The 17,498-nt window shown below is 40.6% G+C and overlaps 2 long non-coding RNA genes across 4 annotated transcripts in view; one reads left to right on the top strand and one right to left on the bottom strand.

Annotated features, from left to right (window-relative positions):
• Positions 1-14,068, bottom strand: part of LOC144588176 (uncharacterized) — a 167,619-nt gene extending 153,551 nt beyond the window's left edge. Inside the window, exon 1 of the long non-coding RNA XR_013543556.1 lies at positions 13,834-14,068. This is a non-coding gene — a long non-coding RNA (uncharacterized LOC144588176). The remainder of the gene's footprint in view (positions 1-13,833) is intronic.
• Positions 14,069-14,170: 102 nt separating this feature from the next.
• Positions 14,171-17,498, top strand: part of LOC140705716 (uncharacterized) — a 452,706-nt gene continuing 449,378 nt past the window's right edge. For all 3 annotated transcript variants that reach the window (XR_012085190.2, XR_012085191.2, XR_012085189.2), the window contains exon 1: positions 14,171-14,503. This is a non-coding gene — a long non-coding RNA (uncharacterized LOC140705716). The remainder of the gene's footprint in view (positions 14,504-17,498) is intronic.

Below are 17,498 nucleotides of genomic sequence, written 5' to 3'. Positions count from 1 at the left end.
TGAGGGTGCAATCTGGCAGGCAATTAGCCTGCTGTTTGGACCACTGTGGGGATGGGTTGGTTCACTCATTTTGACAATGATAACATAATGTAATCACTGAAGTGAAGAAAGTAATACCCAGAGCATTCCTACTCTATAATTTTCTGGCCGCTGTCTGGGGCATCCCTTTTTTTGATGCAAGTAGATCATTCTAGTTTGGTTCATTTCCAGAGCATGTGATCCTCTAATTTATTGACATCATAAAGTGGTCTAAGAAGAGAGTCACTTCATGATATTATCAAATTAATCACTTCCTTGGCTCCATGGAAGGGTGAAGGAAGATTTTTTTAAAAAAAAGAAGTGTGTACTAGGGCAGCAAATATTCCCTGCATCATTTTAAAGATCTAAAAGACTAATAGAAAGCAAATGCTGCGGTCACTGCCAAGTCCCTGGACTAGCCCTTTGCCCTCCACCCGGGATGGAGAGAGACTGCCTAAGTCTCTCAAGACTGGCAAGGGGGAGGGGGGAAAGCCTAATGTACTTAAAGGGCTTTCCCCCCTCACAATGCCCTCTTCTTTTTTGGGCAACCGAGAAAGAAGGAGCTGTGCAACACTGCTGTCTTCAGCTGAATCCTTGGTGATTGGATCTTTTCAGGAGGGGAGGGTAGCATCAGCTCCCTCCTAGGGTCTGGCTTTTCTTATTTGCATCTTAGAACAATTTTAATTGTTTTACTCACTTTGTTCGCTCATTGTTTTTCTTCTTTTATTGGTTGCTTCTAGGGAGGGGGAAAAGTGGCGGCACAGTTTCGCGCCCACTGAACCTCGGTGCTGAGGTTTTTTAAAAAAAAAATATAAAAAAATAAGCAATAGGGGAGAAGGTAGGCATACGAGAAGCGGGAAAGCTTAAGGATAAATATAAATAATAAAGGTAGAATTATTAAATTATTAAATTTATTTATTTATTAAATTTATACCCCGCCTATTTAGTCCCAAGTCTAAATGATGGTTTGTAAATTTAGTTGAAGGAAGGAAAAAGTGGGTCTTGTCTCCCCCACAACCCCCTTCCAATGAGGAATCCTGGCTAATATGGCAGGAGTTCCAAGACAAAATCTCAGCCTTAGAAGCTCAGAAGTTAGCTAAACAGCCTTCCCAGCAGAGCGACGTGCAACCGCGCAGATTGGCCAGGGAGTCTAAAGATCATAAGAAGGCTAGATTAAGGGCTATGGTGCAAGGACCTAATGCAGAGATTGGCTGCCCTAGAGTCTGCACAGGTCCTGGAAGTTTCAGCCAGGTGCGAAGCAGAGGGGGTGTCCGTTACTCTGAGGGACTGCAGTCTTGAGAAATGACAATCATCGACTCCGGGGATGACCGAGCCAGCAGACGTCTACCATGAGGGACAGGATGAGATAGAGGAGATTGGCTTGAGCACACCATGTATGGGCGAGGACCCTTGCAGTGCTACCACATCTTCCAATGAGTCTGCAATTGCACTGGGTACCCAGACACCTCTGTCTGCATGGCCTTGGGCTGGCAGTACTTCAATGGATTACACCATGAACATACCCTACACATCAATGAGCAGGGGGTTAACTAATGGAGTTTGGCCTTATGTCACCCCTTCTACACAGGCGCAATCTGAGAATCCAACTAATATAGGTCTTGGCCTTATCCAGCTGTCCCTAATACAGGATATAACATGGTACTGTACCTTTTGGGGCTTTGCCATAGGGAGATTATTCCATGCCCTTGGGAGACTTCCAGCTTTGAGGTGCATTTTATATAGACAGGGCTTTACCCATGGGCTGCTCAGTGTCACTTTTTAAAATTTAGTACAGCCATAGAATGAAAAATTAGACACAGGGTGCATGGCCCATTACCTTCATGATCTCCTTTTCTGTGGGAAAAGAACTCAGGTAAATGCATACAGGAAATAGTCAGGCATTTAAACTTTTCCTGTAGGGTTGTGGTGCCAGGTTGAGTGTTTCTCAGGTGCCTTTGTGCAGCCATGAAGGGTCTTAGATGACCAATGCATAGGACTAGGGAAACATGAGGTATGAGGGAAGATTTCCTTGTTTGGAGTCAATTCCTCAAGAAATTTAATGGGATCTCTTTCTGGAGATCTGACACGAGTCCGAGGGCTGAATTCCTGGTGAACTCGGACGCGGCCAGATCTTTAGGATTCGGCATCTATTTTCCAGGCAGTTGGTGTTCACGCATGTGGCCACATTTATGGTATCTGAGTGGCATCACGAGGGACCTGACCTTTTGACCTCCCAATTTTGGATGCACTCTGGCTCTGGGTGGAGGACAACCTGATGTCGCAATCAGAATGGGTCATGACAATGGTCAGGGCATTGCAGTTAACATATTGGTGCATGTCCGCCAGGTTCCAGGCATAGACAATAGAATAGGTGATGCTCTATCACACCAGCAACCGAGCAGTTCAGGGAGCTAGCACCAGAAGTCCGGGAGCTGCCAGAAGTTCTCCCTCTGAAGGTCTGGCAGATTGGTGTGAGCATCCAGAGCAATAGGTTTGGCCCTGGCATCAAGGACAAGAAAGGCTTACTCATGGGAGTATAGCGTTCCAGGAATTTAGGAAGATGGTTGACCTGGAGCAGGTTTATTTATTTATTTATTTATTTATTTATTTATTTATTTATTTATTTATTTATTTATTTATTTATTTATTTATTCGATTTTTACCCCGCCCCTCTAGACGTCTACTCAGGGCGGCTTACATCAGTTAAAACAAGTTAAAAAACAAATAAAATGCATTTATACTAATTTATACTAGGTTTGGCTAGCTCCAGTCGAACACCTACAACAATTTATAGTGTATCTTAATAGGAAAGGGTTAGCACCAGGCACTATCCAAGGTAAGCGGTAGACTCTAGCATTTAATGAAGAAATAAACAGTTATAAGGAATTTTCGGGGGTTGTCAATTTAGAAAAATGTTAGAGGGCTGGTCCAAAGAGAGAGGGAGAGTGAGGGACTCTTGAGCACCCATTTCCCCTTCTTTTTTAGACAAAGCTAAGTTAGTTGTACAATGGCAGGATGTTAAAGTCCGGGAAGGGAGAGTAAACCTTTTAATTAGATGATCCAAGGCCGATCAAACAGGCAAAGGGATGCAATTGGTCCTTGGGCAATGCCGCATATAGCGCATATGCCCAGTCAGAGCCACAAAAACATATTTAGAATGTTGAGGACATGAAGTAGGTTAATTTTTCCAACATTCTGATAAGTCACTTTTGACTAAATATCAGTTCTGGTAATTGACAGACTTAGCCCTACATAAGGTAGGTGTTATGGACATAAAGTTTGGCACCCATTGGTTTAGGATTGAGCAGCATCCACTGCAGAAGCCCTGGGTTACAGCTCTGAGCAAATTAAACAATTAGGCTGGTGGTCATCGTCAAGCTATAAAAGATACTTTAGGAACTTACCTAATGTGTAGGCAGGGGCTTGACTTATGTCTTTACAGGTCCCCTGAGTTTTGGAAGACAAAAACAAATAGTGATCATCGGCCATAGCCATATTTACTTGGCAGAACGCTATGCTGCCACATCCCCGTGGGGGAGCGATTTGGGGCTCGGAGCCCAGGCACACATTACATGCAAAGGGCTGTGTGGCATGCAGTGGATCCAGCGGTGCAGGATGATGGCTTCTGGCCAGTTCCCACCAGATATGCTGGTAATACATCTTGGAGGCAATGACTTGCCTAGACTTTCTGTTACGCTATTGGCCTGGACATTATGTTTGATCTTAAGTGGTTGAACGGCAGGTATCCTGCGATGCAGATAATGTGGTCCACAATTATTCCTTGGTTAGCCTGGCGAGGTGCCGAGAGTATTGGTGATGTTAACAAGGCCCGGTGGGGCATTAACAGAGAAGTATGTAGAGGTGTCTGCAGCTGCGGCCTCAAATCAGTGATAAGTCACCACAGGATGTGAATATAGTTCCTGTGGCAGGAAGATGTGCTGGGCCACTTCTGGACCAACAGTCATCGACTAAAGATGACTTGAGGTTTGGGGGTGTTTATTAGTGGCCAACTGGGTTACTGAAGACCGCTGGAACCTGGGCTGGGAACTCGCCCATTTCTTGATCAAGGGGTATTTGGATACCCCTGCCATTTACCTGTTTCCGCAATACAGCAGGCCCTCTCCTTTTGCCAAAGGATGGCAAAAAATTGAACCTGAATTTATATTAATAAAATGTGGCCCGTATTTAACCCTCATCACTGTCTCGCATCTTTATTTCAGGGTTGGGAGGGCAATGTGTATTTTGATAGCAGGCAAACTGACAGTAGTCTGTGCTGTGCTGTCCTGATACATATTTGCTTTTTATTAGTCTTTTAAAATGATGCAGTGAATATTTGATAGTCTTACACAGACTTTAATACTTTTATTTCACTTCTTTAGCCCCTCCACAGAACCAACAAAGTGATTAATTTGCCCATATCATGAAGGGGACCTCTTTCTAAGCCACTTCATGATATTGGCAAATTGACAGCAGCCTGCTGTGGACCAAATAGGATAGCTTCAGGTTCATATGCCTTTCGAATGTGAGGATCACTCTAAATGGCATATTGGACCTTCTAGTGAGACTATTTAGCCCGCTCTAGCACACTCCTATGCCATGTATAGAAAAGTCCTGTGTCTTACTGGGAAGACTCAGAAGGACCATTGTGTCTGGAAAGTTCATTTCTGTTCTAGCCAACAGCCTGGAAGAGAGCTCCAACTGTGACATTCATATCCTTGTAAACAGGAATGGGAAGATGTTCCTTCAGTAACTTGAACTAAGCACTGAAGATGTCCTTTATCCATTCAGCCTCCTAGGTTTTTAAACTTAAATAAAAGCCTATTCTTCAGAGCACTTCCACTCAATCTTGCCATTGTGCTAGCAACAGAACACTGCAATCAGACATCTGGAAAAGTGTGCACCTGATCGGACCAGAAAGAGTCACTTTTCAGGGAGCAATCTCCTTTCAAGTGACTCTTTTATCTGTTGGGGGATCGCTCCAGGTCAGCCTCCAAAAGTAGTAATCCTACAGCTGGACCAAAAAGTCCAGCTTAGTCAATGATCAGGGTTAGTCTGGAGTAAACTTTTCCATCACGGGAAAATAGATTGCACCAGAGTGCTCCACACTTTCAAAACTACAGGGAACAGGGACCTGGATTTTTGAAAAGTGACAGAATGCAGTCCTCAGCCATGAACAAGAAGAGTCTTCAAGGATAGCCTGCTTCCTTTCCACTTACTATTTGCTAAAGCTTAGAAATATTACTTATTTGTACTACAAGGTTGAGCAAAATACCTGAACATCTGAGGAGCTGACATCCAAAAAAGATTTCAAAGCTCAGCTATTTATCTGTGAAAGGAAATGTTTTCCCCAACTGGAGATGAATGTGTGAAGAGAGGAAAACCAAATGTATTGCGGAAAGAGTAACTGGTTTAGCATCACTCAACTTTTCACTTTGATGGTGATGGCAGTCAGTTTTCAGTGTAAATGACCACATTAGACTTATCTGATGTCTGAAAAGAACTTCAGATTTACATACTGCAGGGTGAGGTAACTTTTTTTTCCTCTTGAGGACCAGCTTCTCCCAGATGCAATCTATTGAGTGCTCAATCCTGTGGTGGACAGGTTCAGAACCATAACTTATTAGGATACCTTTTTTCTCTTTCGCTACTCAGTGGTCTTCTAGAGCAGTGGTTCTTAACCTTTGTTACTCGGATGCTTTTGAACTGCAACTCCCAGAAACCCCAGTCAGAACAGCTGGTGGTGAAGGCTTCTGGGAGTTGCAGTCCAAAACTCCTGAGTAACCCAAGGTTAAGGACCAGTGTTCTAGAGGAGAGATAGGTCACTCTTGCCAGATAACCTGTAGAGGACTTTGGGGAGTTAGCTCAAGGATGACATGTGGCCAGAGAGCAACAGGTTGCCCATGCCTGATATACTGACTCAGAATATCTAAATTGAAGAGGATAAAATCACTAAAACAAAATTCCGCACTCCATTGTTAAGCATAAAACAGCTGTTCACAGTATGGACCACAGGCTTTTATTTATGCCAGTAATTTGTAACACTTAGTTCACTTAAATCTCCTCACTCCCCCTTTTTTCTTCCTCTGCCCATCCCCAGAAACATTTTGTAGCAGTTATCTCTGGTAGTCTTTGGACAGTTGCCATGGTTTCCCATGGAAGAAGCATGTAATTATTGCATACAGCTGGTCTGACAAAATTCTACATGGTACTTTGCAGTTCCTTGATAAATTGAATTTTCTTTGTAGGAGGAAGATGAAAGGTTTAAAGGAATAACTCATAAAATGTCTGAAGCAAGAGAGCATGCTGCTAGGATTCTGATTAGAGAAATAAGCCTATCTCAAGCCCAACACACCACAGTGTACATTTCCAAATGAAAGCGACGGGAAGAAGCTTTAGCGTCCAGGTGCTGCCATGCACCAGTTAGGCCTTCCCAAGCAGTGCCCCAGTGCCCAAGAAGACGTCATTTGTAAGCCTGGTGATCCCACAACTCACATAACTTGCGCATGAAAGTCCATCAGGATTATGCACAAGGAACTGATGGCTAGAAATCAACGGAAATGTGTAAAAACGTACAACACTGATTCTTTTACCACTATTTCATTTTGCAACAGTTATTTGGCATATCTAGCTCCATTCTGACACACTTCGACTTTAGTTCATACCAGGCACAGCCACGTGGCTGAGGATATTTTTGAACACTGTAGAGCAGTGGTGTCGAACTGTGGCCCTCCAGATGTTCTTGGACTTCAGCTCCCAGAAGCCTTCACCACCACCTCTGCTGGCCAGGATTTCTGGGAGTTGAAGGCCAAGAACATCTGGAGGGCCACAGTTCGACACTACTGCTGTAGAGTATCAGTGGAGAGCTCACCTTAAATGGATTCCCAGGCATTTTTAAAAAATACAAACCAGCGTCATGTTCCAAAATAAAACCCTAGGAAATTATGTGCTTTACAAAGACTTGCCAAGAAGTTAAGTTGGAAAAATACTATGGTAGTATTTTTTTAAAAAAATTGAATATTGACAGATGATGTATATTAATTACATTATGAGGCTAGTACAATAATCTTGTGCTTAACAATGAAGTATCTAATTTTGTTTTAGTGATGCTATCCCCTTGCACTTAGATACTTTGAGTCAGTATATCAGCATATCTTCTCCTTGTCTACACTGAAACAATGTCATAGGATCTCAGAAAGTTTTCAGTTCAAGTGCTCAACTGAACCTTGACAGAGGATGTCTCATGTTAGGTCTTCCTCCTTTCCTACCATTTCCACCTTTTGAAACTTTTGTAAACTTAAAAGCTTCTATTATTTCCCCATCCCACCCCATCTTCCAAAGCCTTCTGTGGGTGAAATTAAGACATTTCTATTCCTCAAGGGTTTATTGTTTTTAATTGAAGATTCACTTCTCTATTTTTATTTTCCTGTCTTTATTTTTTCATTTGACCTGCCTCTTCCCATCTTGAATGATATCATTATTGTTGCTTAAATTGTTGTTTTAATTGCTTTCATGCTGTTTTATTGTAAGCCGCCCAGAGTAGCCATTGTCTAAATGGGCGGAGTGTAAATAAAAAAATAATAATTAAACCACACTAGTAAACTGAAAGCTGCAAATACTGCAGATACTGTATGCTGATGAAGCAATCATTTCTCCTGAAGCTGTGCTAGGGATCAGATCTTACTGTTTTATGTGTTCTGCTTCATCTTCTTTGCTCTCTGACTTTACTCTGGAAGTTTTTAATTTGTCACCTAGAGTTAACTAATTAGGAAGTTGTCACTTTTTTGGCCTTTCGTCAACAGGGCACACTACAGGAAATATGAGCTGAAAGTGTAATTTGTTCATTACATGTAGCAAAACTGTCGAGGGGTCCTATCCTCTGAGAGATTTATTTACTTCTTTCAAAAGCAGGCGGTCACCAGCCTCCTGCACCTGTTAATCTTCTGTGTCCCTTTGATAAACTCACCTCCTAATCAATTAATCACATCCCTTAGTTTCTGTTAACCATGTGAGGCAACAGAGGTTGCAAGTAGGTCACTAGCTGAAAATAGAATGGATCTTTCTAACAAACCCAGAGGAACTATTTAAAACTTGCACAATGCACAGGGCATGCGGCCATTCAACCTATGTGCTAGATATCTGTGATTAGAAGGTACTGCAAATGTTAGTGCCTTTGTAGTTCTCAAATCATTTTGTTCAGCCTTTTGAGATAAATTTTCAGTCTCAGGGATGATAGAGTTCATAGCACCTACGTATACTTTCTACCAAATTCTAATGCCACCATTTTCCAGAGATCATGTGTGATGTTATGACCACTGGCCCACATATACAAGATGCCACTGGGAGATGTTGTCTGGAATATGGAGGCTGGGTGCCACCATTATGCTCATTAACTATGTCTCTTCTCTCCATTGAAATCTAAAGAAGTTGTTCTGTTTTAGGATCTATGTCTGATGTTAGTAATAGACTAGATACAGCCAAACAAACTAAAACTTAATCCAGATAGACCAAGGATGGCCCTAGGGATCTGCTTACCTGTTCTTGGATATTTCACATCTGACCAACATGACCCAGACCTTAGCTTGTGCTTGTAGTACTTGAACACACATAGCTGCCTTTGAAAAGTGTCTAGAAATTTCAGCTGATCTAGAATGGTGCTGGGAAACTGCTGAGTAGAGAAAACAGTGCTGCAAGACTGTTGAATGATATGATACTAGATGCAACATCCCACTGTTCACTCCCTCTATATTGCAAAGCAGCTTGTTCTATCAGCAGGTTACTAGGGTTTTATCAGCAGGTTGCTTGTTACAGTTTGTTCTGCAGGCATGATATAGGCCATAATAATTTGAGGTTGTATGATTCTCTGTAATAATTATTATCAACTGGCTGGATAAGTTAGTAGTTTAGTTAACTGGCTGCAGAGCCAGATGTTGGGAGTTCAGTTTTCACTGTACTTCCTGAGATAAGAGCCAGCATATGCAGTCTTGGGCAAACTTCACAGCCCCAGGATGCCCTCAGAAGAAGAGAATGGGAAACCACCTCTGTGTGTTCTCAATGTAGAAAACCTTGGAAGGGATTGCCATAAATTGGAATTCACTTGACGGCACACAGTAGTAGTAGTAGTAGTAGTAGTAGTAGTAGTAGTAGTAGTAGTAGTAGTAGTAGTAGTAGTAGTAGTAGTAGTAGTAGGCTAGATAGCTCAGTGAATTAGTTCAATTCCCTATTATGCATCCCAGAAGAGCCAATCTGTGTGATCTTGGGCAAACTGCATAGTTCAGGATATCTCCAGAAGAAGGAAATGGTAAACCACTTTCCACTACGGTCTACCTAGAAAACCCCGGAAAGAGTCACCATATTGACTTGACAGGACACTATTATTATTATTATTATTATTATTATTATTATTATTATTATTATTATTATTATTATTATTATTATTATTATTATTATTATTATTATTATTATTATTATTATTATTATTGTATACACCATGGCAGGATCCAAAAACTAGATGGAATAGAGTTTGAAAATGACAATATTATAAAATCACTTTCAAGTGATGAAAATTATAAATACCTTGAAATACTAGAAGCAGATAACATCCTTCACACAAAAGTTAAATAAATGACAGAAATGGAATATAAGAGTGCAGAAAATCTTAAAATCAAATTTGCCTAGAGTGGTCGAATAGACCAGATGGGCAGGGTATAAATAAATAAATAAATAAATAAATGAATGAATGAATGAATGAATGAATGAATGAATGAATGAATGAATAAATAAATAAATAAATAAATAAATAAATAAATAAATAAATAAATAAATAAATAAATAAATAAATAAATAAATAAATAGAAAGCGAATCCAAACCCTAAACACATGGGCAGTTCCAGTAATTAGGTATCTAGCTGGAATAATAGATTGGACCCAATATGAATAAGAAAAACTGGATCAAAAAACATGGAAGCTAATGACCATATACCATGCACCACATCCAAAAAGTGATATGGACAGATTATATTTACCCCCAAAAATTGAAGGCTGTAGATTGCACCAAATACAGCAGGTGGTAGAGGAGGGAAAAAAAGAAGCCTAAATCATTATATCAGTTGAAGCAGAAAAAAATTACTTAAGGTGCTGAAAATGGAGATTTTTTTAAAACAACAGAAACAAAGGCTCAATATAAGAAACAACAATTTGAAAATAAATTAAACAGCTGGAAAAATAAACCACTGCATGATCAACACCTGAGAAATATTGATGGAAAGCATGATCATAATTCAACATGGGCATGGCTAAAACTGGGGACCGTTAAGAAAGAAACCAAAGGCTTGGTTTTTGCTGCACAAGAACAAGCACTTTAAACCAACGTGATGAAAGCTAAGATCCAAGCAATTAGTGCTAACAACAAATGTTACCTCTGCCAAGAAAAGGATGAAACCGTGTCACACCTCACCTGTGAATATCCGAAGACTGCAGAAACAGATTACAAAGTTAGACATGATAGAATAGCAAAGTTAGTGCACTGGTCATTATGCAAAAAATATAACTTGTCAGCCTCCAAAAACCCATGGGAACATCAGGTAGAGAAGGTGTCAGAAAATGAAGAAATCAAGATCTTGTGGGATTTCTGGATCCCAGCTGATAGACACCTTGAACATAACACACCAGACATAGTGGTCATAGAACAAAGAAATGTCTTGTTCATTGATATTGCAATTCCAGAGGATACCAAAGTTGAAAATAAAAAATTGGAAAAGCCAACAAAGTACAGAGACTAGGCAATCGAAACATCTTGCTTGTGGATGAAAGACACTTCAGTGGTCCCCGTAGTCATTGGGACTTTGGGAACAATATCAAGAAATTTCACACAGTCCTATTAGCAGTTATAGATCTCAGAAATCACACCATCAGAGCTACCAAAAAACAACATTAGGAACAGCATAATACTGCGCTGATATTTAACAGATACTTAGGTTTTTGTTAAAACTTGTATCTGTTATACAATACCAGTCAATGTTTTTATAATTTTGATAGCGTGTGCCTGGTGTTTTTGAACAACAACAACAACAACAACAACAACAACAACAACAACAACAACAACAACAACAACAACAACAACAACAACAACAACAACAACAACAACATTCCTAAGTAGAGTTTTTGTTTTGAGTACACCAGCTTTGCTCTTCGATTTCCTGCCAGTTCTACTAAAAATAATCCTCTGGGTCTCATTTAAGCAACAAAATTTAAAGAGTAAGAGAACAAGCCCCCAAAAGCACGTGCCATGCATATTAGAAATCATGTAACAAAATTATAGCTTAAATTCACTATTCTCTTTTGAAACAATTTCACTTATACGTAGCCTATCTGTTTCCAAGTTTGTTCCACTCTGAGCCTAGGTCAGTCTGTACAGCAAATTCACTGACCCTTACTGAAATATAAGTACCACATTATATTGTAAACATACTGTATGTTACAGCTTCCATTCAGAATGTACTACACAACCGTCATTAGGCAAGCTCTACAGTGTATCTTTCCAATGAAGTGAAGGGAAAAAAGATCCACAAGTCCAGAATGCTATTCAGCAAGAATCTAAAAGAGAAGAACTAAAAAGAAAAAAATGTGAAATCATTTGTTGTCACCCACAGTTCCCGGCTAAAACCACACAACAAATCATCGGTGGTCATCCTTAATATGACACTTCCATCTCATAGAACTTGGGAAACAAGTCAGTACTTGCTTAGAGAGAGCCACCCAATTTCAGACAGTTATGTGTCAACTACAGATCATCTAACAGGTATAAACACGGAAGTGACATCCTTTAGCAGACTCAAATGCCAACTCTGTCTCTATATGTATGCTGGCATCATTGTTAAAAGACCTACTAATGGCATCTACAACAATGGGGTTTCCAGCACTCACTCATCTTCCAGTCTAATACGAATGCTATCAACTGCTCACAATGCCTCCTTGCATCTTACATAGGTCTGACAAACAGACCAGTCTGTAGGCCAGAGAATAAATGCACAGAAACTACAGTAGATACCAGAAATGGCTATATTCAAAAACCAGTAGGAGTACCTTTCAACCTTACATCACTGAATTCAAGTTGGCAGGTTTCAGCAGAAAACTACTGGACTAGAGTTTATTAAGATGTCCCTGAATAGGGACAACGGCTTTTTATCATAGTATGGCTGAAATCCAGCTATACATTGTAACTAAAGCATGCCTACTGAATCAGTAGGAATGCGGTGACTCAACACCTATGTAAGTTCCATGGATTCAATGAGTCTACTTTATTTGTGACTTACTGCATGGTATCAGCCTATTTTTTTCTAGTCAGTCATCAATACAAGATGATGTGTGGTTATTCTGATTAATAATTATGGTTAAGATTTAATGATGTAAGCCACCTTGGGTCTTTTTTTTAAAAAAAGAAAAAAGTGGTGTAGTAGTTAAACTGCTGTACTGCAGCCAAAATTGTGCTCACGACCTGGTGTTCAATCCCAGGTAGCCGGCTCAAGGTTGACTCAGCCATCTATCCTTCTGAGATCGGTAAAATGAGTACCCAGCTTGCTTGGGGGGCAATGTGTAGCCTGCATAATTAACTTGTAAACCGCCCAGAGAGTGCTTGAAGAGCTATGGGGCAGTATATAAACAGCACACTTTGCTTTTGCTTTGAAAAATATTTTAAATAAATAAAGGTAATTATTAGTGTTTTTTTCTTTCTGGAATTCAATTCAGTTCCCTCTGTCTTCATAGTTTATACACCCCTGCCATTCCCGACCATTGAAGACAGCACTCCATGAATCTGCTGAGGTGGCCTGGATCTATGAAAATATAGTCAAAATACACAACATTTGTTGTTTCTGAAGGACCAATGCTCCCCATGTGTATCTGCCCGTGTATCAAAAACCTCCTCTGAATGACCTGTTGGCTGAAAAGTGAGTGGCAGGTGCAGAAGAGATGACTGGAAAAGAGTCTCACCAGGATGGCCCACATGGTGCCTCTCATGTATTTCTGGAGCCAGGGCTGGTTCCTAATGCTCCTCTCTTTCTCCCAAGGTTCCTGCTACTTTATTTTTATCACTTCCCCTTTTGACTGGCAATTTATCATTGAAGCACCAGAAATAAGTCTGTATTTGCCAGCATGAGATTTTTTTTTAAATTGAAGGTGCTACAGTATATGTCATGAAAGTTAGCAAGGGGGATGGTAACAATCAAATTAGGGATTGGGAAAAATTGGGTTCCCTATTTGGCAATAAAGCTTCCTGGGTGAACATGGACATTTCTTATTTTCTCTCTTTCTTCAGAACACCTAATAGTGACCTTGTGTTGGTCCCTCTTTCCACTCCTTCTCCCCTCACAACACTTATTGGATACAGCCTCCCCCCCCCTTGCCCTGGTTTATTTTCTCTCTTTCCTTGAAGCTTGCTGAGTTTTTGTCCATTCAATTCTGTCTTTCTTCAGGATATTGGCTGAGTTCACTTATGTACATCATGACATTATTCACCTTGGGGCAGTCTTGCTTTCACTCACACAGGGTGACCTTGAACCTTGACACCCCCATCTCATTCTCCTCCTCTCACTCTCTATGCCTATCCTACCCTACAGGACTGTTGTGAGAATAAAGTAGAGAAAGAACAATATATGCTCCTTATGCTGTGTGAATGGAAGCCTCAATATAATAAATAAAATAACAATGACAACTATCTTTGGGGGGGGGGAATCTGCTGGAAAACAAGAATACCTGAGGTTGCAACTCTGTACAATACATTAGCTCCCTCCCTCCTTCAACATTTTTCTCTTCACTTACCTGTGGCTGATTCTCAGATGAAAGCATTTAGCAGGGCTCATCATTGTCTATTTTGCTTAAGACATTCACCATTTGCTTTTATTGGGGGGGTGCCATAGGGGATTAGTTGGCACCCCAAAGATGGCTGCTGCTAAGACTCTCACTAAAATAGCACCACAGAATTTGCTTCTCCCATATTAAATTTAAACTGATTTCTGCTGCAGCTATAGGAAGAGTTTCTGTCACACCACTCTGCTGATTTCACAGACGGATTGGAACCGAAAAAGTCTACGCACCAATGAGGCAGCGCTGAGCTTAGGAAATACCAGGGTTTCCCTAGCAACAGGTTGAAAGCGAGAGAATTATAGCGAGGAAACGATGGGGTTTCCCTAGTTACCGCCTTTTACTGACGAGCATAAGAGCATCACTCGCCTCAGTCCAGCAGTGCAATAACACGCATAATCTAAGGTTTTTCTCACTCTGTTGCTGCAGTATAGAAACAGAGCAGGTAGCAGTCTCTGTTTCCATGGGTGCTGGAAGCCTCTGCCAGAAGAAAGTGGCTCTGGGAAGATGTTTGCTGCGGAATTCCCTGATAAACCAAACTCCAACTGTGTGCTGAAAACAGCTAAGTGGACGAGCTAGCAGCATGCCTGAGTGGTTTAACCTCCATGTCCAGCAAAAAGTTTGACAGGTAAGGGGGAAAGATATGCATGCAGCAAACAGAGCAATTGGGGAGGGTGATTCCTGGTAGCCAGGTTTTACCAAGGGGCCAGAAGGCCTTTTTGCAGCAACATGTGGAGAGCCTTTGTAGTTTTTTTTTTCTTATAATGTGGAATTTCTGTGATCACTCCAAATTAAAAAGGTGTGGACTCTCCCCCCCCAGCAAGTATTGTTAATCTAATCAAAATTCTTCTTTTAATCCCTCTACATTCACTTCAAATTTCACTTGAGACAAACTGCAGTGGCAATTTGTAAAATGTTTTTTCTTTTTTTTTGAGAACCCTATGCATATTTTTGGAAACTGTATGTTCAGTGGGGCTTAAAGGTAAAGGTTCCCCTTGACAATTTTTGTCCAGTCATGTTCGACTCTGGGGGGCGGTGCTCATCCCCGTTTCCAAGCCATAGAGCCAGCGTTTTGTCCGAAGACAATCTTCCGTGGTCACATAGCTAGTGCGACTTAGACGCGGAACGTTGTTACCTTCCCACCGAGGTGGTCCCTATTTATCTACTTGCATTTGCATGCTTTTGAACCGCTAGGTTGGCGGGAGCTGGGACAAGTGACGGGCGCTCACTCCGTCATGTGGATTCAATCTTACGACTGCTGGTCTTCTGACCCTGCAGCACAGGCTTCTGCGGTTTAGCCCGCAGCACCACCACGTCCCTTTCAGTGGGGCTTACTCTCAGGTAAAATTGCAGCCTCAGGCCTTTTACTGATTCCCTCAGAATAAGTCTCACTGAACTCATTTAAGCTTATTTCTGAACAGAAATGTTGGCTTGAACTGTTAATCTCTTTTTAAAATTCTACTGATTTTTAAAATGAATTTTCTTAAATTTACAAAACCATAGTCAAAATGTGCTGATAACTCTATTCTGGACAGAGTTATCTGAACAGCAGTTTCTAGGATGGCTGGGGGAGGCATGCAACCCTGACAACTATACACACTTATCTATTGATTGTAGCTGCACCCCATAACCCCACATGATTTAAAAGGGTAGTATAGAAATTGATTAACCAGTAGGTTCTGGTTAATCAATTTCTCACATGAGTAAAAAAACAAACAAATGTATTCAAACCAGTGTTTGTCAAAAGAGACAATTAGGCTTGAGAGGCCTTATGTAGCTTTTATAGGGCTATGTGAGCATTAGTGAGTTTATTTCTGTATTTATTTATATAAATATGTATTCAAATTATTTCCCATTTTTCATCAGTTGATTCTGAGGCAGCTTTGTGACATGTGAAAAATTATCGAATATAAATACTTTCATGTTTTATTAAAATATTCAAAACTTTTCTTAACATTGTTAGGTGTGTTGATGTTTGTCAAATATTGTGTTCATCATGAGTGTTAGATTTCAGAGTAAACAAACATAACCAAAAGTTTGTGCCTGTATTGTAATAACATTGATCTGGATGCATGTGGCCTGTTCCATATATGTTCTGAAGTGCTACAAGCAAAGGAGGGTAAGGGTGCTTTATATTAGATTTGGCTGGTGTTCTATCTTCTTGCTCAGTGATTCATACTTAAATAATCCCTTCAGGGATATAAGGAATACTCTTTTGTGGCTCCCTAAGTGGAATTTTTGGGGATCAGAAGTTAGCTACCATCTCCAAGGCTGTAAAGTGCAGTCATATACATAATAAAGCAATTCTGAGTTGACAAGGTACATCTCTCATCTGTTTTATTCTCCATCATAGGCTGTTGTTCCAGCTACAATGGTGCCTCGCTTAACGATTGCCTTGCTTAACGAGGAAATCGCTTGATGATTAGGTTTTTGCAATCGCAAAACCATGGTTTAAATGGGAAAAATCCACTTCACGATGATCTGTTCCCTGCCTCGGGAACCGACTTCCGCATTATGACGATCTAAAAACAGCTGATCATCGGGTTTCAAAATGGCTACCGGGTGCACAAAATGGCTCCCCGCTGTGATTTAGGACGGATTCCTTGCTTTACAGGCAGCAAAAATGGCCGCCCCCATGGAGGATCTTCGCTGGACCATGAGTTTTCAGCCCATTGCAACGCATTGAAGGGTTTTCAATGCGTTTCAATGGGCTTTTTTATTTCGCTTAACGAGGATTTTGCTCTACAGTGATTTCGCTGGAACGGATTATCCTTGTTAAGCGAGGCGCCACTGTATTTTGGGTACATGCCTGTGAGAAGTTACATTATTTCAGATGGAAGAGACCTGAGTCAGCAGTCATCACATTTTTTCCAAATAGGCCTGGTGTGAGGTGCTTTTGTAAGTACTAGGAAATCCAAAATGGAAGCCACCATGAAAAATGGTGGCTTCTTTTGACACTTATTAGACGAAGCTGCCAGTAGTTCAGCAAATGCAGAACAATACATATGCAAGAAAGAAAGAAAGAAAGAAAGAGAAAGAAAGAAAGAAAAAGAAAATTCCTCTATCAGCTCATTTTATTTGCAAGGTGATGTGTGAAATAACCATTCACAGAAATTAAAAGGGTGAGATATAACATCACTTTGTTTGCCACTTGGTCTGCTTTGGGAATGGACAGGTTTGCTCCTTTCCCCCCAAGACCACCTGACATTTGGGCAATTATGAACCAGCCTGACCATCATTCTTGCCTGCCCATGTCTTTGGGTCCCCCAATTTTTTTTTAAGTATAGGTAGGACCCCTCTATTTTGGTTCAGTTTTGGTATGTGTGATTGCTGGTATTGAAACAAAATAAATCACTTACTGACTTCACTTAAGCTATTGCTGGATCAAACTACTTATTAATGAATAGCTATTCCAAAAAATAATAATCAGTAATGCATTATCTGAAGGTAGGCACAAATGTTTAAAAGGTGTTCTATGCTAGTATTGGTGGTAAGGAATCAGAGATTAACAGTGCAAACTATCTATGTCTAAGCAAGCCCCAACAAGTAAATACGGTAAGTCGTACCAAGTTTACCTACTGGGTCTTCAAAGTAAATATGCTGAAGAATCAGCAAAATGTTGT

The sequence above is a fragment of the Pogona vitticeps genome, chromosome 3 (genome assembly GCF_051106095.1).
Source record: "Pogona vitticeps strain Pit_001003342236 chromosome 3, PviZW2.1, whole genome shotgun sequence".
In the NCBI taxonomy this organism is placed as follows: domain Eukaryota; kingdom Metazoa; phylum Chordata; class Lepidosauria; order Squamata; family Agamidae; genus Pogona; species Pogona vitticeps.
Note: the sequence above shows the minus strand (reverse complement) of the source record. Positions and strands in the feature narration are given on the sequence as shown.